Source organism: Mobula birostris, chromosome 29 (assembly GCF_030028105.1).
Source record: "Mobula birostris isolate sMobBir1 chromosome 29, sMobBir1.hap1, whole genome shotgun sequence".
Classification (NCBI taxonomy): Eukaryota; Metazoa; Chordata; class Chondrichthyes; order Myliobatiformes; family Myliobatidae; genus Mobula; species Mobula birostris.
The window spans coordinates 5,992,663-6,017,844 of NC_092398.1; positions in this window are offsets into that span (position 1 = coordinate 5,992,663).

A 25,182-nucleotide genomic window follows, 5' to 3' on the forward strand; every position below is an offset into this window, starting at 1 on the left:
CTTTGTCAGGTCTTGTTTTTTTTAGTCCTGCTGGGTGTCCTCACACCCTCCTCACCAGACTAAGTCCGGTGGGGGAGATGGCCCAAGTCGCTGACCACTCGACCATGGCCCCCGGCCGAGCGCCGGGCGCCCGCCCCCCGCCAAATCCCTCCGAGCATCCGGCGCCTGACCGAAAACCATGGTCGAGCGGCCAACGACCAAACCAGAAACAACATGTTTCAATGTACATGTGACAATTGAACTTCAATCTTGAAGTGAAGGAGAGTGGGAGGGGTTGAAGTTGGCTTCATAGGGTTTTTGCAGACCTGGGCAACTTCTTCCAATTTGTCCGTGAAACAATTTAAATCTCTTGTTCTCGTGTCTCTTTATTGTCTTTTGAAAGTGTCTGGGGTCCGTGATCTACAGCTGCACTCAAACTATGTTCTTCACGGCTGTCGGGTTCTCGCCAATCGAAACTCGCCGAGCCGCCTGCTCTTCGGAACCTCCAGGAACGGTCTGGGGGGTGTGCCCCTTCGGGGTGTGGCCCTGTGGGCAACCAGATTCCTCCCTGATGTCGTTGTCTGATGCGAGACAGGAGATCGAAACGTCGAGACAGCAGGTGCAGCTGTCAGAAGCCCCTGTACTCGAGCAACTTCTCTCTCTCTCTCTCCCTCTCAGGTGACTGAGTCTGTTGGCGCAGAGATGAGGGATCTTGAATAAGCAACTCTGCCAATTGTAACAGCCTCCCCTCTCATTTTTGAAGGAGGAATATCTCTCCCTCTCCCTTGCCGCTGAAAGAGTCTGTCTGAGATGTCAAGGTGTTGGGTGAACATTGGTTTTTGATGGATTCTAGATCATGATCTTTGGGCACTTTGCTTTTGCTTGCATGGTGGATGGTGAGGGGGGTTTCATGATTTTGCTGGTGCAAGATGGGGGGAGAGCTGATACCTTTGTTGCAGCTTTCATGTGGGAGGGGGGAAGGGGGCTTTGGGGCGCGAATATTTTTTGTCATTCATTCTTTGGGTTTTTGTCTCTGTTTCGTGGATGTCCGTGAAGAGTAAGAGTTTCAGGCTGCATGCTGTATGCATTCTCAGATATTAAATGAAATCATTGAATCCTGAACTTTCAGCTCATTTGGCAGATTGCATCGGGCAAGACGAGATGAGTCAGCACAGCCGAGTAAGCGAATCTGGACATGCCACTGTACACTGAAAGGAAAATCTCCCGAATCCGTTCTGTGGGAATCAGAGCTAGCAAGGAGTTAGTAATGATCACAGCAAACACATCAATTAAATATGCACCTGAATACGTTGACAATTTTGTTTCTACTTGGGTGTGGAGCTTAGATTTCAGAGAACAACATTGGTGACAGTAATTAACAAATCTATCGTAAGTGAATAAAAACGTGTTACAGCCTGTTGACTAGAGTTGTTGATAGTAAGCATACACCCAAGCAAGAACTCCTGACAAAGCAGCATACCACAAACACAGAAGATGCTGGAAATCCAGAGCCACACGCCCAAAATGCTGCAGGAAACCATCGGGTCAGGCAGCATCCATGGAAATGAATGAACGGTTGACGTTTTGGACTGAGAATCTTCATCGGGACTGGAAAGGAAGGGGGAAGCTGCCAGAATAAGAAGGTGGGAGGGAGGGAGGACAAGCTAGAAGGAGATAGGTGAAGCCGGGTGTGTGGGGGAGTGGGGGGAGAGATGAACTAAAAAGCTTGGATGTGATGGATGGAAAAGGTGAAAGGTGGAGAGCGGACCATGGGAGAAAGGGAAGGAGGAGAAACAGCAGGGGAGGTGATAGGCAGGTGAGAAGAAGAGGTAAGAGGCCAAGGCAGCGAATTAAAGAAGATAGAAGGAAGGGGAAGAAAATTACTGGAAATTGGAGAATTGGAGGGAGGAGAAGATGGCGACGCAATGCAGCGCGCACAGCCTCTCTGGTGAATGATATCTGTATTTGTTAAGTAGGGGCCGTGCACAATTCTGATCTGATGGAGACAGACGTAAGAAGCATGGAGGAACATCTGGAGAAACTTCTGAAATGCCTGCTTCGCTGCCGCTGCTACTGTGCGATCCAGAATCTCCGGAGGGAAAGGCCCCAAATCCTTGGCTTTGCCTACTGTCTGTTGCCGGGGCCGGGGTCAAAGCGCTTGGCAGAGATGGTGCCTAGTGCTCGGTGTCAGAGGGCTGGTCAGAGGCTCGAAGTTTTCGAACGGACTCAGAGTCGGACTGTGGTCGGGTGCTTCCAGGGTGCTGCATCGGCAAGTTTGTGGCGCTGGAAGCTCATGGCAGGGAGAGTTTTCTTCCTTCTACCGTCTGCGTGAGATGATGGGACTTTCGAGAGAATTTGAGACTTTTTTTTACTGTGCCCATGGTCTGTTCTTTATCAAGTTATGGTATTGCTTTGCACTGTTGTAACTATATGTTATAATTATGTGGTTTTTGTCAGTTTTTCAGTCTTGGTCTGTCTTGTGTTTCTGTGATATCACAGTGGAGGAACATTGTACCATCTCTTAATGCATGCATTGCTAAATGACAATAAAAGAGGACTGCGTGTCCTCATAATCTGATCTAATCTAATCTAATTCGATGTTCATACCACCAGGTTGGAGGCTACCTATACAGCATATGAGGTGGTGCTCCTCCAAACTGAGAGAGGTCTCATCATAGCAGAAGGTGGCACATCTCTCTTGCTGTGGCATCTACAATTATGTTAGGGAGTGGTTTGTCTGAAAGGAGTCATGATACGAGTTTCCATGATGATATTACATGTAGATGACATACTGGCCACTTTGCAGTTTGCTCTGCTACTTTCGCACTAGTCAACCAGTCCTGTAAAAGCGTAGTGAACTTTATTACCATATACAACCCTGAGGTTCATTTTTCTGCAGGCATACTCAGCAAACCTATAGAATAGTACCTGTAACAGGGTCAATGAAAGATCAACCAGAGTGCAGAAGACAACAAACTGTGCAATTGTAATTATAAATAAATAGCAATAAATAACTCAAACATGAGATAATAAGGTAAAGAGTTCTTAAAGTGAGATCATTGGTTGTGGGAACACCTCAATGGACAGGAAAGTGACTGTAATTATCCTCTTTTGTTCAAGAATCCGATGGTTGAGTGGTAGTAACTGTCCTTGAACCTGGTGGTGTGACTCCTGAGGTTCTTGGACCCTCTCCTTGATAGCAGCAGTGAGAAAACAGAAGAGCAGCAAGAAGCACCTGCCTGGCGAGGATGTCTGATGACGGATACCGTTTCCCCATGACAGAGTTTCCTGTAGGTGTGCTCAATGCCTAGGAGGGCTTTACCCGTGATACACTGGGCCAAATCTACTATGTTTTGTAGGATTTTCTATTCAAAGGCCTTGGTCTTTCCACACCAGAACATGATGCAGTCAGTCAATACACTCTCCACTACATATCTATAGAAGTTCGTCAAAGTTTTAGGTGTCATGCCGAAAATCCTCAGGCTCCAAAGGAAGTAGAGGTGCTGCCATGCTTTCTTCACAATTGCATTTACGTGCTTGTTCCAGAACAGGCGTTTAAAATAGTAACACTCAGGAACTTAACTGGCAGTAACAAAGATCATAGTCATCTGATAAACACATGGAGAAACAACCCTTAATCACAAACAACGTACTAGCCTGGAGAAGCAAAAGCAAACTGAACTATAGAAAGTCAGAAGATCCCTCTGACTGTGGCCAAGTGTCACTTTCAGAGTTGAAATGATGGTGCAGCACACATAAAGTCTTGGAAGAACTCAGCAAGACAGACAGCATCCATGGAGGGGAATAAACAGTCAACATTTATTAATCATTCGTTCATTAAGTGCCCTGTTGTATGATATGAACATTCGTGGACTTTCCACGACTATGACTGCTCTTGGCAATTTTTTTCTGCAGAAGTGGTTTGCCATTTCCTTCTTCTGGGCGGTGTCTTTAGGAGACGGGTGACCCCAACCATTAGCAATACTCTTCAGGGAATGTCTGCCTGGCGTTAGTGGTCGCTTATCCAGGACTTGTGATGTGCACCAGCTTCCCATACGACCATCCACCACCTGCTCCCATGGCTTCATGTGACCCTGATTTGGTGGGGGGGGGGGGCAGGGCGCTAAGCAGTTGTCACACCTTGCCCAAGGGTGACCTGCGGAGGGAACGGTGAGCCTTACACCTCCTTTGGTTGTAGTTGTGACGTATCTCCACACTGCCACACAAATTATTTATTAATAGACGGACTAATAATGAGTCTTGATCGGAAACCCACATTGCCACAGGAAGGTTATAAAAACTCATTACACACAGAGGCAGGAGTTGAACCGGATCTTACAGCTGGGGATGTCATGTTTTACACTATCCGATATAGGAAACATAGAAACATAGGAAATAGGTGCAGGAGTAGGCCATTCGGCCCTTCGAGCCTGCACCGCCATTCAGTATGATCATGGCTGATCATCCAACTCAGAACCCTGTACCAGCCTTCCCTCCATACCCCTGATCCCTTTAGCCACAAGGGCCATATCTAACTCCCTCTTAAATATAGAAACAAAATATGCTGCTACGCAGCCCTTAAAAACCAAACGATGGTTTTTATTGGACTGTCAGGATTTTGTTGAATAGCATTCAAACAAAAGGGAGCTTCAAGCAGTAAGCTTGCCTTTCTGCTGCTGAACAGGTTTATCTTGTCTGTACGTGAGCCAAGTAAGATGACTGTGGGAGTTGATTCTCACTCTGGATAACAAGGTTAAGTAATTGAGTGTGTTAAGGGTGGAGTTTGGTGAGAACAACAGAAGACTCGGTCACATGGTTAACTATAATTTGTTGCCAAGACTGGTAACTTAGAAAAAGCACCTGGGAACACACAAAATCCAGCTGTCTGTAAGTCAGTGTTTCCAGGGGCAGAATCAGGTTTGTGTGGCCTCAGTGACCCGGAGAGCGATGTTGGCTGCAGTCAGGGCTTTATGGTTTGGCTCTTGGTGGGGTCACCCATGCCAAACAGGTCAAAGGGTAGAGGTCAGACTGAGAGGTCAGGTTCACAGGTTCAGCTCAAGACTAACAACCTTGACTGGTAAAACAAAATTGTTACAGAAACAGCAATGAAGAATCCTTCTACACCTAAACGAGACAGTGTTCCTGACTCTCCACCTGGGACTTGCATGACTGACAGTAGTGAAAACCAAGAGAAAGCTACTGACATGATGTTGGAACGCCTGAACACCGCCAGAGATGGAGGACCTTCACTCTGTCCTAAACGCCAGTGATGTAACGGGCAGTCGACCTATCTAGATCGGAAAGTGTTTGTGTCGGAGCATGGAGTGGGTCAGGTTCCGAATCTGAGTAAGCACCCTGAACAGACCACCATGCCAATAAAATCGAGACACACACATGAATGAAAGTAAAACTTCTACTTATGTATTTGTGGGGGAGAAAAACCTTCTGAAACTGCAGCCGTCTGTGTGTCGAAGATGCAAAATCAGGTCTACCATTTTGACCCAGCACAAATGAAAAATTGGTATCAACTCGGAGGGACACTTGAAGGCAGTGACCCTTCTGCCCTTTTCTAACAAAATGGTAGGAGTTAGAGGTTAGAAGGTTCCTGTTGTGTATTTAATAACTCAGTAATGTTTGAGTAATCTTGTATGCATGTATACTTACGTGCTTTCTGCCCTTCAAGTCGCATAGCCCAGCAACCCCACCCCCATTTAATCCAAGCCTAATTAGGAGACAGCTTACAGTGACTATTTAACCTGCAAACATGTACGCCTTTGGTTTGGACTGTGGGAGGAAACCGGAGCGCCCGGTGGAAACCCACGCGGTCACGGGGAGAGCGTGCAGACTCTTTACAGACAGCAGCGGGAATTGAACCAGCCCCAGTTGTAAAGCATCATGCTAACCACTACGCCGCCGTGCCGCCCCGTATACATTCTTGCTCGTGAAAATAATTCATTATGAGTTATACATAAAATGATGTGAATTGCATACGTCATCACGTATGCTACCACATAATGTGTGCACGCCTCGCTTAAAGTAAGCTCGAACCAGACCCACATTCCCAGCCTCCCGCGTCTTACTTTGGATTAGCTTAATGTTTTGAAGTTACAAAAGATAACAGTTCCACTGAAGAAGACTTGAGGAGTTTCTTGGAGATACAGCACAGAGCAGGCCTTTCCGGCACCTACAGCCAGCGCCACCCAGTTACACTCATGTGACCAATTAATCTTCGGACTGTGGGAGGACACTGAAGCAGCCCAAGGAAATCCACACAGTCATGGAGAGAACATACAAGTTTAATACAGACTGCCGCAGGAATCGAACCAGGGTCACTGGCACTGTGACGCGTTGTGCTAACCACTGCCCTACCGTGTTGCACTCTGCACATATTCAATGCTCTTGAATATTGTAGCGTTACACATTCTTACTCCCTTAGGAGAGGATAAGGAGGCTTGATTTGTCACCGACCACGCTAGCAAATATCTACAGCTGTACTGTTGGAAGTATCTTGACTAATTTCATCACGGTCTGGTATGGTGGTTCAAATGTACAGGAATGTAGTAGGTAGTGTCTGTGTGTGTGTGCGTGTGTGTGCGTGTATTTGTGTCTGTGTGTGTGTGCGTGTAAATGCATGTATGTGTGAGGACATGTGTGTATTTGTATCTGTGTGATGTGAGTGTCTGTGAATGTATGTGTGTGTATTTATAGTCATAGTCGTACTTTATTGATCCCGGGGGAAATTGGTTTTCATTACAGTTGCACCATAAATAATTAAATAGTAATAAAACCATAAACAGTTAAATAGTAATATGTAAATTATGCCAGTAAATTATGAAATAAGTCCAGGACCAGCCTATTGGCTCAGTGTGTCTGACCCTCCAAGGGAGGAGTTGTAAAGTTTGATGGCCACAGGCAGGAATGACTTCCTATGATGCTCTGTGCTGCATCTCAGTGGAATGAGTCTCTGGCTGAATGTACTCCTGTGCCCACCCAGTACATTATGTAGTGGATGGGAGACATTGTGCAAGGTGGCATGCAACTTGCACAGCATCCTCTTTTCAGACACCACCGTCAGAGAGTCCAGTTCCATCCCCACAACATCACTGGCCTTACGTATGAGTTTGTTGATTCTGTTGGTGTCTGCTACCCTCAGCCTGCTGCCCCAGCACACAACAGCAAACATGATCGCACTGGCCACCACAGACTCGTAGAACATCCTCAGCATCGTCCGACAGATGTTAAAGGACCTCAGTCTCCTCAGGAAATAAAGACGGCTCTGACCCTTCTTGTAGACTGTGTCTGGGAGTGTGAGTGTCTGTGAATATATGTGTGTGTGAGGACATGTGTGTATTTGCATCTGTGTGAGTGTGAGTGTCTGTGAATGTATGTGTGTCTATTTGTGTCTGGGAGTGTGAGTGTGTGTAAGTGTATGAGTGTGTGAGGACGTGTGTGCATTTGTATCTGTGTGATGTGAGTGTACTTATGTGTATGTGCAAGAGAGTTTCTGAGTGTGGGTGCGCAAATGCGTGCATGCATGTGTGCGCAGGTGTGTGTGTAGATATGTATGTGTGGTGTGGGTGTGCATGTGCTCACGTATCTGTGTGTGTACTTGTGTATTAATTAATCTTTCTCTCTCTCCTCCCTCCTCTCTTTCTCTCTCCTTCTGTCTCTTTCTCCATTTCTCTTTTTCTCTGCCCCTCTCTCTCTCTGTCTTCATTTATACACAAAAATTTGTAGAATGCACACCCTGTCGGGCTGACTCCTTTATTCCGCCTGTGCAGTCAACGGAATCCCAGAGCTACGCTCGGGTAGCCCGGGGTTGTTGAGTGGAGCCGAGAGAGGCCGACCCATTCATCACAGGGTCAATGGGCTGAGTGGCCTCTCTCTGTGCTGTATTGTTCTGTGGTTCAGGCTTTCGAACAAAATCATTATTAGAGCGGCATGATTCATGGAAAATTGGATTAGACAAGGTTTTGCTCACCAAACAAAGGAAACAGCTTTCTCAGCACATCGGATCTGTAGATAATTTACTCTTTCCAAAGGATTTACTCCTGATCGGCACGTCCCATTTATCAACAAAACTGGGTGTTTTGCTAGTTGTGAGTGATTCTGTGTGTCTGTAATTCCCACAGGCACTGTTGCTTATAGCATGCCCTCAATCTCGCTCACTCTCTCTCACTTCTTTTTCCTCTCTCACTCACTCTCTCTTCCCTCCTTCTCTCCCTCCTCTCTATCTCTCTCACTCCTTCTTGCTCTCTCATTTCCTCTCTCTCACTCTCACGCCCTTGCTCTTCATCTCCTTTGGTCTCACTCTTCCTTTATCTTTCCCCATCTCTCTCTCTCCCATTAACTCTCACTCTTTCCCTCTCTATTTCTCTCCCCTCTCTCACTCTCTTTCTTACACTTTCTTCCTGTCTCCCTCTCTCTTTCTCTCTATCTCTCTCTATCTCTCTCACTCTTTCTGCCTCTCTCACTTTCTCTCTCACACTCCGACCCTCTCTTCTCCATCTCTCTCCTTCCCTCTCTCTCTTTCTCTTTCTCTGTCTCTATTTCTTTCTTTCTCTCTGTCTCCTCTCTCTCACTCTCCTTCACACTCTCATTCTGTCTCTCTTTCTCCCTCTCCCTCTCTTTCTCACACTGTCTCTCCCACTCTCCCACCCTCTCTCTTCCTCCCTCCCATTCTCCCCACACTTTCTAACTCATGCCAGCATCAAACAAACCAACTATTGTTCTGTACTTCCAATGCTTAACTTTTCAACTCTCTTGTTCCGAAGCAAACACATTTCCAGAGTGTGTGATTAACACTGAGAAAATGTATTTTAAAGCTGTTAGAAATCCCAAGTCTTAGTTGTTTAAAACAACCCCAAATCCGGGAACAATGAGAATTCAGGCAATACATTTACTGTAAGAGGAAGTGCCTGAACATATAGGGTCTTGAAATCAATTATTGAACCACAGTAGTTAAAGTTCTTTGCCTAATAAAGATGGTTGGCCATTCTGCAGTTTTTGAACTATCCCAACAAAATATGACAGAAGAAAACTGTTCAGAATCAGGTTTAATGTCACTGGCATACATTATGAAATTTGTCGTCTTCGCAGCAGCACAACAAAGGAATACATAATAATAGAGAAAAAACTGAATTACAATAAGTATATAATGTATATATTAAAGGATTAAATAAGTATTGCAAACAGAAATTTAAAAAGCAGTGAGGGATTGTTCAGCCAACACACGCAGAATGCTGGAAGAACTCAGCAGTCAGGCAGCATCTATGCAAAAGAGTAAATAGTCGGCATTTCGGGCCGAAACCTTTCATGAGGACACAGGTTTTTGAGGCATTGCTCCTTGAAGATGTGCTGGATATTACAGGAGCCCATGATGGAGCTGACTAATTTAAAACTCTCCGCAGCTTATTTCGATCCTGTGCAGTAGCTCCCCCACCCCCTCCATACCAGACGGTGATGCAGCAAGTTAGAATGCTCTCCATGGTACATCTGTAAAAATTTGTGAGTGGCTTTAGTGACATTCCAAGTCTTCTCAAACATTTCTATTGTTTATTGATGACGGATTGACGTGGGCTGACCTGGCCAGTAGGTATCCAGAATTAACTGGGGCACAGCTGGGCAGACGCTGAAAAACTTCCTCCATTAGCAGAGAGGTCCATCATCTGAAGGTATAGATTTAAGACTAAGTGGTTCCCTTGTACAATAAATTGAACTCTTGACCTCACAATCCAAATCATTCGGATTTTGTGATCAATTATTTATTTATTGAGATATGGCATGCAATAGACCCTTCTGGCCCTTCAAGCTGCGTCGCCCTGCAACCCTGACTTAATCCTAACCTAACTACAGGATGATTTGCAACGACCAATTAACCTACCAACTGGACTGTGGGAGGAAACCGGAGCACCCGGAGGAAACCCACGCGGTCACGGGGAGAACGTACAAGCTCCTAACATGTAGTATGTCTCTGGACTGTGAGAGGAAACTGGAGCACCTGGAGGAAACCCATACGGTCATGGGGAGAATGTACAAACTCCTTACAGGTAATGGCGGGACTTGTATTTTATTGTTCACCTGCACTGAACTTTCTCTGTAGGTGTTGCACTTTATTCCACACTGTTATTGTTTTACCTAGTTCTACCTCAGTGTACTGAGCAATGATCTGATCCGCATGAACAGCAGGGAAGACATTTTTCACTGTCTTGTGCTGTCTGCCACCCAACTTCCCCCTCACCTGGTCTCACCCATCACCTCCCAGTGTCTCACTTCGACCCCTCCCCAACCCTCCCACCTTCCCCCTCACCTGGTCTCACCCATCACCTCCCAGTGTCTCACTTCGACCCCTCCCCAACCCTCCCACCTTCCCCCTCACCTGGTCTCACCTATCACCTCCCAGTGTATCACTTCGACCCCTCCCCCACCCACCCACCTTCCCCCCCTCACCTGCTCTCACCTGTCACCTCCCAGTGTCTTACTTCATCCCTCAAGCCCCCCCCCACCTGCCAATTTGTACTCCCTCTTTTCCCTCCACCTTCTTATTCTGGCTTCTGTTGAGTATTTAATATTTAAGTAATATTTGAGTAATCTTGGTTAAGCATTCTTGTTCACTTAAATAATTAATTATAGGATATATGCAAAGATACATTAATTGCAAATGCCATCACGCTGACATGTGATACATGCACGCCTTGCTTAAAGTAAAGACAAAGTCAGACCCATATTTCGGACTCATTGTCCCCCTTTGAATCAATTTAATGATTGAAGTTACAAAACATAACAGCTTCTGGCTCTGCTTTCCTTTCCTTTACAGTCTTGGCCCAAAACAGCAACTGTTTATTCCCAGAGTAATACACACAATGTACTGGAAGAGCTCAGCAGGTCAAGCAGCATCTATGGATGAGAATAAACAGTCGACAGTTGACGTTTTGGACAGAGATCCTTCATCAAGTCTGTTTGTGCCAAGATGAGGCTACCTTCAGGGAGGATGAGCAACACCTTATATTCCGTCTGGGTGGGTAGCCTCCAACCTGATGGCTTGAATATCAATTTCTCCTTCCAGTAAAAGAAAAATCCCTTCCCCACCCTTACTTTTCTATTCCCCACTCTTACCTCTTACCTCTTCGCAGCCGCTTATTACCTCCCTCTGAGCTTTCTTCTCCTTCCCTTTCTCCTATGGTCCACTCTCTTCTCCTATCAGATTCCTTCCTCTCCAGTCCTTTACCTTCCCCACCCACCTGACTTCACCTATCACCTTCCAGCCATCCTCCTTCCACTCCCCCCACCTTTTAATTCTCTGGATTTCCCCCTTCCTTTCCAGTCCTAAAGAAGGGTCTGGGTCTGAAACATTGACTGTTTATTCAAAGTACAAAGTTAAAGCAAATTTTATAGAACCTTGAGATTCATTCTTCTGTGGGCACACTCAACAAATCTGTAAAATAATAATGCTCAACCAGAGCACAGAAGACAACAATCTGTGCGAATACAAAAAGAAGAAACAATAATAAAAAATAAATAAGCAATATGTATCATGAACACGAGATGAAGAGAGGCCTTGAAAGTGAGTCCATAGATTGTGGGAACATTTCAATGATGTGGCAGGTGAACTTGAGTGTAATCATTCTCCTTGGTTTAAGAGCCTGATGGTTGAGGGGTAATAACTGTTCCTGAATCTGGTTGTGCGAGTCCTGAGGCTCCTGTACCTTCTTCCTGTTGGCAGCAGCGAGAAGAGAGCGTGTCCTGGGTGGTGGGGAACCCTGATGATGGATGCTGCTTTCCTGCAATAGTGTTTCATGTAGAACCTAGAATATAGAATAGTACAGCACAGTACAATGTTGTGCCAACCCTTAAACTCTGCCTCCCATATAATCCCCCAGTTTAACTTCCTCCATATACCTGTCTAGTGGTCTCTTAGATGTCGATGTCCTCAGTGGTGGGGAGGGCTTTCCCTGTGATGGAATGGGCTATTCCCACTACTTTTTGTATGATTTTCCATTCAAGGGCATTGGTGTTTCCATACAAGGCTCTGATGCAGCCAGTCAATATACTCTCCACCACACATCTATAGAAATTTATCAAAGTTTTTGATGTCATGCCGAATCTCCACAAACTCTTAAGGTAGTAGAGGTGCTGCATATTTTCTTCATAATGGCACTTATGTGCTGGGCCTCTGAAATAATAACGCCGAGGAATTTAAAGTTGCTGTCCCTGTACACCTTGCATGAGGCTTGTACTGACTTGCAGAAGAGGTTTGGGCGATCTTTACTTCATTAGGAGTTTGAAGAGATTTGGGATGTCAACAAATGCACTCAAAAACTTCTATAGATGTACTGTGGAGAGCATTCTGACAGGCTGCATCACCGTCCGGTATGGGGGGGGGAGGGGGCGACTGCATGGGACCGAAAGAAGCTGCAGAGGGTTGTAAATTTAGTCGGCTCCATCTTGGGTACTAGCCTGCAAAGTACACAGTACATCTTGTGTTGGTGTGTGGCCAAGTGGTTAAGGCGTTGGACTAGTGATCTGAAGGTCGCGAGTTCGTGCCTCAGCTGAGGCAGCGTGTTGTGTCCTTGAGCAAGGCACTTAACCACACATTGCTCCTGCACGTTTATAGCCCAGCGGTGGTTGGTGCAGTATGGACAAGGAGCAGCTCAGAAAGACAGCATCTATTATTAAGGACCTCCAGCAAACAAGACATGCCCTTTTCTCATTGCCACCATCAGGAAGGAGTTACAGAAGCCTGAAGGCACACACTCAGCGATTCAGGAGCAGCTTCTTCCCCTCTGCCATCCGATTCCTCAATGGACATTGAACCCATGAACACTACCTCACTTTTTAAATATATATTATTTCTGTATTTTTGCACGATTTTTAATCCAATAAATGTATACTGAAATTAATTTCCTTATTTATTATTATTATTTAAAAATTTTTCTTCTGTATTATGTATTGCATTCAACTGCTGCTGCTAGGTTAACAAACTTCACGACACATGCCGGTGATAATGAACCTGATTCTGATCTTTTCCATAGATGCTGCCTGACCATAAAGCATTTTGTGTGTGTTGCTTTGGATTTCCGCCATCAGCAGGATTTCTCGTGTTTATGACTTGCTGTCATTCCATCTTCAATTTCCATTTCACTTAAGCAATTGCTACAGTTGTGTAGCTAAGTATAGAAACTACTTGCAGAAATATTAACTCACACCCAAAAAAAACGGAACCTTGCATTACAGGAAAGTTACAATTCAATCATTTCAACTACATTGTATCCAATCGGAATCAGAATCAGGTTCATTATCACTGACATTTGTCATGAAATTTGTTGTTTTGTGGCAGCAGTACAGTGCAATATATAAAAAGTACTATAAATTACAAAAGAAAATACAACACTGTGTAAAACTCCTGGGCTTATGTATATATAAGCCTAAGAGTTCTGCACAGTACTGTATTTGTCAACATGGAGTGAGTTTGCAGATCTGACGGGAGAAAGGATGTTGGGAATGGCGAGGGTGGTGCGCCACGGGAGGGGTGTGAGGTAGGTGGCAGGGAAGGAGTGCCAGGGTGGTGGCTGTGCGGGTGCAGACACATCCAGCTCTGAGACACCTGGCAAGGCTATTTGATTCCAAACAATTGGTTTATTGCTTATTACAGAGTGTCTCTCTGATGCTTCCCACTCTCTCCCCTCTCCCTTCCCCTTTCCCCAATCATGATTCCCCTCTCCCTGCCCCCTGCCCACTCTCAGTCCATAATACAGACCCATATCAGAATCAGGTTTATCATCATTCACATATGTCATGGAATTTGGGTTTTTATACTTGCTGCAGCAGTACAGAGCAATGCATAAAATTACTACAGTGCTGTGCAAAAAGTCTTACGTTATCTACCTGTGCATAAGACTTCTGCACAGCACTGAATATATATAAAATAGTTAAATTAAATACATAGTTCAAGAATAGTGAGGGTTCATGGTTCATTGTCCATTCAGGAATCTCATGGCAGAGGAAAAGGAGCTGTCCCTAAAACATCGAGGATGTCCCTTCAGGCTCCTGTACCTCCTCCCTGATGGTGGTAATGAGAAGAGGGGTCTTCAGGCTCTTGTACCTCCTCCCTGATGGTAGTAATGAGAAGAGGGGTCTTCAGGCTCCTGTACCTCCTCCCTGATGGTGGTAATGAGAAGAGGGGTCTTCAGGCTCCTGTACTGCCTCCCTGATGGTAGTAATGAGAAGAGGGGTCTTCAGACTCCTGTACCTCCTCCCTGATGGTAGTGATGAGAAGAGGGGTCTTCAGGCTCCTGTACCTCCTTCCTGATGGTAGTGATGAGAAGAGGGGTCTTCAGGCTCCTGTACTGCCTCCCTGATGGTAGTAATGAGAAGAGGGGTCTTCAGGCTCCTGTACCTCCTCCCTGATGGTAGTGATGAGAAGAGGGGCCTTTAGGCTCCTGTACCTCCTCCCTGAGGGTGGCAATGAGAAGAGGGCATGTCCTGGGTGGTGGGGGTTCTACTGATGGATGCTGCCTTTTTCGGGTATCTCCTTTTGAAGATGTCTCCGATGCCAGTGATGTTAGTGCCAGTGATAGAGCTGGATGAGTTTGCAACCCACTGCTGCTTTTTCCCAATCCTTTGCCGTGGCCCCTCCCTGCCAGACGGTGACGGCGTCAGTCAGAATGCTGTCCGCGTTACGTCTGCAGAAATTTTCTGGAGCCTTCAGCGACTTGGGCCGGCACTGTAGCATAACAGTTAACTCGAGGTCCTTACAGCTCAGGGCGTCGGAGTTCAGAGTTCACTTCCGATGCTGTCTGTAGGGAGTTTGTATGTCCTCCCAGCGAATATGTGGTTTCTTCCCATATTCCAAAGATGTACAGGTTAGTTGTTAACTAGACTAAGGTTAAATAGCCGGGTTGTTGGGCCGTTAGTTGGGCCGGAAGTGCCTGTATCTCTAAATAAATAAAAACTAACACCAAATCCCCTCAAGCTCCTCATGATTACAACTACTGATCTTCCCTTTTCACAATTGCATCAATACGTCGGGCCCAGGATAGATCTTCAGAGATGTTGATAGCCAGGAACTTCACTCTGCTCACCCTTTCCACTGCTGATCCCCTCAGTGAGGACCTGGTGTGATTTCTCACGACTCGAACTGGATTTACCGATGACAATTCTCACTTTGGCGTGAATTTTACCGGGGCGCTGCCTGGATTAGAGCGGGTGTCTTATGAAGATAGGCTGAGCGAGCTAGGGCATGGCTCTTTGGAACGGAGGATGAGAGGTGAGTTGATAGAGGTGAACAAGATGAAAAGGAGCATCGACTGAGTGGACAGCCAGAGATCTTTTCTCATGGCGGAAATGGCTGATACGATGGACCATCATTTTAAGGTGACTGGATGAAGTTACAGCAGGGAAGTCAGAGGTAGGGGTTTTACATAGAGCACGGTGAGTGCATGGAACACCCAGCCAGAAGTGATGGCAAAGGCAGATACATTAGGGGCATTTAAAAGATTCTTGGAGAGGCACATCAATGATAGAAAAATGGGAGCTTACAGAATGCAGGAGGGAAGACTTAGATCAACCTTACAATAATTTATAAGGTCGGCAAGGCCTGTACTGTGCTATACTGTTCTATGTTATTTTGGGCACTGTTCAGCATCAATCCCTGGACATTACACAAGCAAGCTATCTAATCAGTCTTAGTTCCGCCATAATTGGGGTTGCCCATTCGTTTTGAGTTGTTTTTGCAAAAATTCTGTTCTGTTCTGGATTGTCCAATTCTCCTCGACTCAGCTTATTTTCAGTAAGTAGCCCGCAGATGAAAGTTTATAATACGTAGATAGGGGCTAAGGTGAGCTGAAGTTATGGAACTTCACCTTTCGTCTGGACACACCCCAGCACAGAACAATGACTTCACCAAGAACAGGTGACTATCCCTTCTCTATTTTTGTTTTCTGTCTCCACAGTGAAGATTCAAGGTTCAAGATTGTCTAATGTCATTTCCAGAACAAAAGTGTAAAGGAGAACAAAGTAATTGTACTCCAGATCCGATGCAGCACAGAAAAAGATAAAGAACACAATAATAATAAAAAGCACAATAAATATAAATACTTAAGATAGTGTACATTCCTGTTTCAACTTTGTAGTTGTCCCTTCCGTTCTTAACTACCTGTTTTCAAAGTCATTATGTTGGCAGCTCATTAGCTGCTGTTGGAGGAAATTGCCAAAGTCTTGGGATCCACCTTAGATTGAACTGAACTGACTTATTTCTTACATCCTTCACATACATGACGAGTAAAAATCTTTACATTACGTCTCCATCTAAATGTGCAATGTGCAATCATAGCAATTTATAATAAATAGAACAGTCAGTGTAATATAGAGTACACTCAAGTCAGCTTGAGTTAATCAGTCTGATAGCCTGGTGGAAGAAGCTGTCCCGGAGCCTGTTGGTCCTGGCTTTTATGCTGCGGATCGTTTCCCGGATGGTAGCAGCTGGAATGGATTGTGGTTGGGATGGCTTGGGTCCTCAATGATCCTACGGGTCCTTTTTACGCACCTGTCTTTGTATATGTCCTGAATCATGGGAAGTTCACAACTACAGATGCGCTGGGCTGTCCACACCCCTGCAAGATTGATAGGCAAGACTGTGAACTCATTCTGGGGGGACTTTGAGGTTCATGTTGCATGTGTTTATGGATTCTGTTCACTCTATTTTTTGCTGTTTTTTGCGTGGTTTGATTGGGGTCGTCAAGACGGACTGCGGTGCCTCGGTGAAGACTGGCTCTGCGGCCTGTAGTGAGCAAGTACACCGGCCTGAGCTGAACTAAACTGAATACCACTGGTTTGATGCTTGATATTCTGTGTTGTTCGCTCGCTTTTTGCTGTTGGTGCAATTTGTTCTTTTATTGCGCGTTGAGCGTTTGATGCTTTCTTGAATGGGTTCTATGGTGATTCTTTGTTTCATCGTTGCCTGTAGGAAGATGAATCTCGGAGTTTTATTCTGCATATGTACTTTGATAATAACTACCCCGTGAATCTTTGCATTTTTGTCATTTGTACCACAGAAATTACCCCTGTTCCCTTCCCTTTGTAGTATAAAACCATTAGACTATAAGATATAGGAACAGAATTAGGCCATTCAGTCTATTGAGTCTGCGCCACAAATCAGTTATGACTGACTTTATTTTCAAACCTATTCTCCTGGCTTCTCCCGGTAACCCTTCATGTCCTTACCAATCAAGAGCCTACGAAACTCTGCCTTAAGTATACCCAATGACTTGGCCTTCACAGCCATCTGTGGCAATGAATTCTACAGATTCACCACTCTTTGGCTAAAGAAATTCCTCCTCATTTCTGTTCCCTTCTATCTTGAGGCTGTGACTCCCCCCAATCTTGGAAGCATCCTCTTCACATCCACTCTGTCTAGGCTTTTCAACATTTGATAGGTTTCAATGAAATTTGCCCTCATCCTTCTAAACTCCATCGAGTACAGGCCCAGAGCCATCAAACATTCCTCATACATTAACCCTTTCATTCCTGCAATCATTCTCGTGAACCTCCTTAGCACCAATGCCAGCACATCCTTTCTAAGATAAGGCTCCCAAAACTGCTCACAATACTCCAAGTGCAGTCCAACCAGTGACCCATAAGAGGAAAAAAAAAGTAAACGAATACAAAATTAAAAAGAAGCACCATGATTTGTCAATTTTGTTAGAGGTTTGCATTAAGGAAAATGGCAATATAGGTACTTCTCTAGGAAAGCAATCCCACTATATCACAGTGGCATATTGTTTGGCACTAAGCTTAATGTGTATATCTACTTTTTAGGCAATAAATCTAGTTTAAGAAACCTCATAGATTTCTTCATCTACATACACTCAGTGGCCACCTTATTAGATAAAGTAGACTGAGTGTACATTCGTGGTATTCTGCTGCTGTACCCCATCAACTTCAAGTTTCGACGTGTTGTGCATTCAGAGATGCTCCTCTGCACGCCAATGTTGCAACGCACGGTTACTTGAGTTATCTTCCTATCATCTTGAACTAGCCTGGCCATTCTTCTCTGATCTCTCTCTCATTAACAAGGCATTTTCACCCACAGAACTGCTACTCATTGGATGATTTTTGTTTGTTGTTCACACTATGCCCTGCAACTGTTGTGCGTTAAAATTCCAGACAGGTGGTTTCATAGATACTCAAACCACCCCATCTGCCACCAGTGTCACTGAGATCACATTGCTACCCTAATCTGTTGCTTGGTCTGAACAACAACTGGGCCTCTTGACCACGTCTGTATGCTTTTATACGTTGAGTTCCTACCTCATGGTTGGCTGATTAGATATTTGCATCAACAAGCAGGCATCCCTAATAAAGTGGCCACTAAGTGAAGAGTGATAGCGTTTCTAGGAGTGGTTTCACAGTACTCACATAGGCAGGAAGCACATCTTCCTCATTGTTTTGTGTTCAAATCTTGGCCACTCCTTGCCTACTAATGTTTATTGTTCTGTGTAGGTCACCTCAGCATACCCAGCATACCAAAACACACAGTGCATCATATCTGACCTGATATTTTTCAGATACTCCATACCATTATATCTTGCTGTTGACTAAATATGCATGGCAAGTTTCCTATAGGAGGTATCTCCATCTACCATGGAACAATCATTTATCCCTCAAGTTCAAAGTTGAAAGTAATTTTATTATAAAAGTACGTTATGTCACCATATGTTACCCTGTAGTGTAATAACTGGCCCTGAACCTGGTGGTATAGGACCTTAGGCTTCTGTACCTCCTTCCCAATGGCAGCATAGCCTAGATGATGAGGGTGCTTGATTAGGGTTGCTGTTTCCTTGTGGCTGTGCCCTTTGCAGTTCAGGGGGGGGATGTCTTTTCCTGTGATACCCTGGGTCGCATCCACTACAGCTGCTCCTGGGCACTGGTGCTTCCATGCCAGGCTGTGATGCTGCTGGTCAATATACTCCCCACTGTAACACACTCAAAACGCTGGAGGAACTCAGCAGGTCAGGCAGCATCTGTGGAAATATTAAAGCAAAAACTTCACGCCATCTTAAAAGTTTCTTCTCCCAGAGAGTTGACCTGATCAACCATTGTATTTCGCCCACCCCACCTTCTCTATCTATATCCTTTGTCACTGCACTGTAAACACTTAAAACCACTTTTTAAGATGCTATCTACATTGGAAGTATTTATGTATTCATGCCCATTTTATTTTGATATAATTCTTTATTCTTATAATTTTCGTTGAATGTTGCTGTATTTTGTTGCATGTCATGTCCTGACAAGTACATCACAGCAAATTCCTAATACATGTCAAAATACACTGAGTGGCCACTTTATGAGGTACATCTGGGCAATGCAAGCCTCCAAACTGCCAGTCATCTGGCAGCAACTCAAGGCATAAAAGCACGTAGACATGGTCAAGAGGCTCAGTTGTTGTTCAGACCAAACATCAGAATGGGAATGAAATGTGATCTAAGTGACCTTGACTGTGCAATGATTGCTGGTGCCAGATGGGGTGCTTTGAGTATCTCAGAAACTGCTGGTTTCCTGGGCTTTCCACACACAACAATCTCTAGAGTTTACAGAGAATGGTGCAAAAAGCAAAAAAGTAGCCAGTGAGCAGAAACACCTCATTAATGAGAGAGATCAGAGGGAAATAGCAAGCCTTGTTCAAGCTGACTGGAAGTGACAGTAATTCAAATAACCACATGTTATGACAGTGCTGTGCAGAAGAACATCTCAGAATGCACAGTATGACAAAACACGGAGTGGATGGGCTACAGCAGCAGAAGACCATGAACATGCACTCAGTGGCCTCTTTATTAGTTACAGGAGGTATTTAATAACGTGGCCACTGAATGACTCTGGCAAAAAAAGTTGATTCTTGATCCTTTTTCCGATCAGCCTGTTGCAATACTGCAAACAATATAACAAATTCTGACTGTTCACAGCGTCCTGTTCAGTGCCCTTATCAAACTGATATAGCCGCTGTATAAATATTTCCACAATTTGAGTTTTATAGAACTTAATTCTGTTTACATGATGCAATCATGAGGTCCGAGGTATCATGTTATGATGACTACCTCGTGGCTTGGTTTGTAAGCTATTTGGTGTGGAATGTTCCTTGCTGACACACAGCTGACAAGCTCAGTGACCTAACACAGTTTAGGTCTGACTCACAATTTCTTAAGTGAGGTAAATTGAAAGAGTGTAGAGAAGATTTGCAAAGATATTGCTGGGACTTGACGATGGCTCCAGAGGTTTTCGTGGACCTGGGCGACTTAGTGTATCAGACCATAAGATATAGGAGCAGAATTAGGCCATTTGGCCCATCGAGTCTGCTCCAACATTTCATCATGTCTGATCCATTTCCCTCTCAGTCCCAGTCTCCTGCCTTCCCTCAATATCCCTTCATGCCCTTTACTAATCAAGAATCTATCAACCTCTGCCTTAAATATACATAAAGACTTGGCCTCCACAGCTGCCTGGTGCAAAGAATTCCACAGATTCACCACTGTCTGGCTAAAGAAATTCCTTCTCGTCTCCGTTCTAAATGGACGTCCTTCTATTCTGAGGCTGTGTTCTCTGGTCTTAAACTCTCCCACCATACAAAACAGCTTCGCCACATACACTCTATCAAGGCCATTCACCATTTGGTAAGTTTCAATTAGGTCACCTCTCTTTCTTCTGAATTTTAGTGAACACAGGCCTAAAGCCATCAAACACTCTTCATAGGACAAACTGTTCAATCCTGGAATAATTTTCATGAACCTCCTTTGAACACTCCAGTTTCAGCACATCCTTTCTAAGATAAGAGGTCAAAACCGCTCACAATACTCTAAGTGAGGCTTCACCAGTGTTCTATATAGTCTCAACATTACATCCTTGCTTTTAACTGGACTGGACTTCTTCCAGTTCATCCATAAAACAGCTTAAGTCTCCTATTCTCAGGTCTCTTTTTTCCCTTTTCAATGAGGCCGGGGTCCTGTCAGAGTCTACAGCTGTGCTCAAACTACTTTCTTCACGAGCGGTCTGTTCTCGCTCATTGGAACTCACTGAGTGGCCTGAGCTTTGGTATATCCAGGAGTGGTTTGGAAGCTGTGTGCTGTCGGGGTGCGGCTCTGCGGACGACCAGATTCCTCACCGATATCGCTGACTGAAACCTCGCGGGAGATCGGAACATCGAGACTCCAAGTGCAGCTGTTGGAAACCTCTGGTCTCTCCCTCTCTCTCTCTCACAATCACTCTCTCTCTCTCGATGGTGAGTGAGAGTCTGTTGGCTCCAGGTTGGAGGAACTTGAATAAGTGACGCTGCGGATTGTAACATTGAAACAGCGAGCTGTTGGCCTCCTCTCTCACTGGGACAGGAGTGATATCTGTCTCTATCCCTTGTTAGTGAGAGACAGAGCGCCTGTTGAGATGTCAAAGTTTTGGAATGGACAGTAGATTTGGTTACTGCTTACATGGTGGGTGGTGGGGGGGGTTGATATTTTTGCTGAAGCAAGCGGGGGGGTTGTGAGTGGAGGGGGAAAGGGGAAAGTTGATGATTTTGCTACTTCCTGTGCATAGGAGGCAGGAGTGGAGACTTTGGGGTTCTAAGGTTTTTCTGTCATTATTTCTTTAGTGTTAGTCTTCTGTTTTGGGGATGTCTGTGAAGAGTAGAAATTTCAGGTTGCATACGTTCTTCATTATTAAATTGACCCATTGAACCATTGAGTTATAGGGTAAGGTTTCATAGGTTAGGATTTCATTCCCTAAAGTGTGGGATGAGGGGATATTTGATAGAGGTGTGTTAAATTATAAATGTGACGGGGTGGAGATACTTCTCGACCAAAGCAGATGTAAGACATGCCTTCCCTCCACCAGAATACAGGCCACCCTTGGGCAAGGTGTAGCACCCGCTTAGCCCCCAGTCAGGGTCACGTGATGCCATGGGAGCAGGTGGTGGATGGTCGTATGAGCAGCTGGTGCACATCACAAGTCCTGGTTATGCGACCACTGATGCCAGGCAGACAATCTCTGAAGAGTATTGATAATGGCTGGAGTTACCATTTAAGAGAAATTTGGATAAGTATATGGGTGAGAGGGTTATAGAGGGCTATGGTCCAGGTGCAGTTCGATGGGACTAGGCAGCGTAATAGTTTGGCTTGGACCTGATGGTCCGAAGGCCCTGTTTTGGTGCTGTAGTGCTCTCTGATTCTGGAGTTTGTACACTTATACAAAGAGAAATGCTCTGGGGTTAGTAACACACCATAAATTGTGCTAAAAATGGAGATCCGCAGATACTCATGAGGCCAGCCTGCATCTGTGTAGCTTGTGTGAAGTGCCTCTACTTCCAATTAAGTTTGAGAAGATTTGGCATGTCATCTAAAACTTTTACAAACTTCTGTAGATGTGTGGTGGAGAATATATTGACCAGTTCTATCACAGTCTGCCATGGAAACGCCGATGCCCTTGAATAGAAAATTCCGTACAGCGGAGTTCATCACGGGTAAAGATCTCCCCACAATTTTGCACATCTACATGAAATGAAGGCTGTCACTGGAACACAGTGTCCAATATCAAGGACGTCCACCATCCAGGTCACACTGCTGCCACGAGAAGAAGGTCCAGGAGGCTCAGGACTCACACCACCAGGTTCAGGAACAGTTACTACCCGTCAACCATCAACTCTTGACCCAAAGGGGATAACTTCATTCAACTTCACTTGCCCCATCATTGAAAGGTTCCCACAACCTATGGACTCACTTTCAAGGACCCTTCATCTTATGTTCTGATATTTATTTCTTATTTCTTCTTCTTCGTAATACTAATATGATTTTTATTTTGTGTTTGCACATTGGTTGTTCAGCTGCCCTTTCATACAAATCTGCTGTCCGCTCCATGTTGTCAAAGCAGTACTTATGTTGGGGGTCTTGCTAACCGGACTTATTGCGGTAGAGAAAACAGGAGGATGAGTGTGGACTATCAACCATTTTAGCAAGTTCCCTATAGTCCTTCACGGTGCATTAGTGAGGGCTATGCAAAATTGATCAGGCATTTGCTACATGAAGAGTTTTTTAAAACTAAAACAAAGATGGTAATTTCCCTGGAGAGACAGCTCTGAAGAATTTGCATTGCCGAGGTCGGGCAAGCACAGCAACTATTTTGTGCGGTCAGACTCCAATAGTCCAAAGGTGTGTAAAATGTGAGTTTTCAGCGACCGATATTTATCATATTCAGGCAGGTGCTCTAGTAGACTCACCGCTCTCACGACCATGGTGTTTCTGAGCGATGCTACCACAGAGAAATATTTGGCATTGTTAGCAGCGATTTCTCGCAGCGCGAACTGGGCTTTGGCATATACAAACGAAGTGGCAGTATTTTGCTCCCAAAACTCCAGCAGTTTCAAATTGACTGCACGGGCCGACATGTTCAATGACTTTGGAATCGTCCTAGAGCCTGAGATTTTCTTCACGATTCCATCATCTGAAACAATTCGTATTTGCATTTTTTGCAAGGGGAAAAGTACTGAGTACAGTCAGACATCAGTCTTTATCAACACACTGGAGAAGCCCAGTGGGTCAGGCAGCATCTGTGGAGGGAAATAGACTCTCAGAGTTTCTGGACTCAAGCCAAACTAATGGCTGCCTATTTCCCTTGACAGACATTGCCTGGCTCATGGAGTTCATCCAGCATTTTGTGTGTTGCCTTGGATTCCAGCATCTGCATTCTCCTGGTATCAATCTTCAGATGCTTTCCGCAAATGCATTCTTTCAATTTTTTTATATTCTCCTACCAGCTTGACAGCATTTTCAGTCCTCAATCATTACGGTTAAAGAGTCAATTGCCAAAAAGGAATTTGAGCTGATAAGTAAAGTATTGAAGGGCTTCTCATTCAGCCAACATTCAGCAGACGACACAAAGGTTGATGGTGTTGTAGATAGTGTAGAGGATTGTGGAAGATTGCAGAGAGACATCGATAGGATGCAGGAGTGGGCTGAGAAGTGGCAGACGGAGTTCAACCAGGAGAAGTGTGAGGTGGTACACTTTGGAAGGACAAACTCCAAGGCAGAGTACAAAATAAATGGCAGGATACTTGGTAGTGTGGAGGAGCAGAGGGATCTCGGGATACATGTTCACAGATCCCTGAAAGTTGCCTCACAGGTAGATAGGGTAATTAAGAAAGCTTATGGGGTGTTAGCTCTCCATTTTATACTGCCCCGCCTTGCAGTGTGGCTTGCCTATCAACTGCGTGAGTAAGATTCATGGCTATCAGAAGAAGACACATCTCTGTGAGTTATATGGATACATGCTTTAATAATAAATGAACCTTTGAAAGGGGACAAAAATTATGAGGATAAATACCAGTATGGAGTCAGTGGGCTGAATAGCCTGCTTCTGCATTATATAGCCATCAACCTCCAAACCCTTGAACCAACAGCACAAATATTCATCAGGAACAGAATGGCTCTGGCATTAAATCTCTAGATCAACACTCAATGAATCAAAGCAGCGAGAATTGTGTGTGAAGCATTTGGAGATGTTTTCGAGAGCTGATAATGAGCTATATGAATGCAATTTTTTTTTCCCCTTCTTCACAATGTGATTACTTGTATCACCTTCCAGCAGTGGATTCCTGGTGCTTTGCCAATGTTAATATCAGCAGTGAAGTGAACAGCAGGGGCGTCACTCCAACCAAATATCATTTTCCTCGGGGAAGTGCTCGAGAATGAGGCATTTTGTAATTCAGTGATTCTGAAATAAATCAATCTTGTTTCACAGACTGCAGTAGCAATTTCTGGGGAGATTGCCTGAACATTGGCTGTTTCGAGGGAGCCCAAAGCATGCGTGGATGACTGATGTATTGGAAATAAACTACATAAGAGTGTATAAACTTTGTTAGGGCTGTCTGGTATTATCAGGATGCAATGAGGTTTGTAAGGCATTCCTCTGACTATTAGCTCAGCCGACAACCATTTGACACACAAACGCAGAGCAAGAACAACAGAAACTAAAAGGTGACGAGGAAAGCAATGAGGAGAAAAGGGCGGAATGGGACCAGACAGAAGCAGGAACCCACAAAGAATCGTGAAATTTGTTAATTTAGCGGCAGCAGTATGATGCAATACATGATAATATAGAAAAGAAGCTGCGAATTACAGCGAGTTCCAAGTTCTAAGTAATATCTATTATCAGAGTACGTGTGTGTCACCA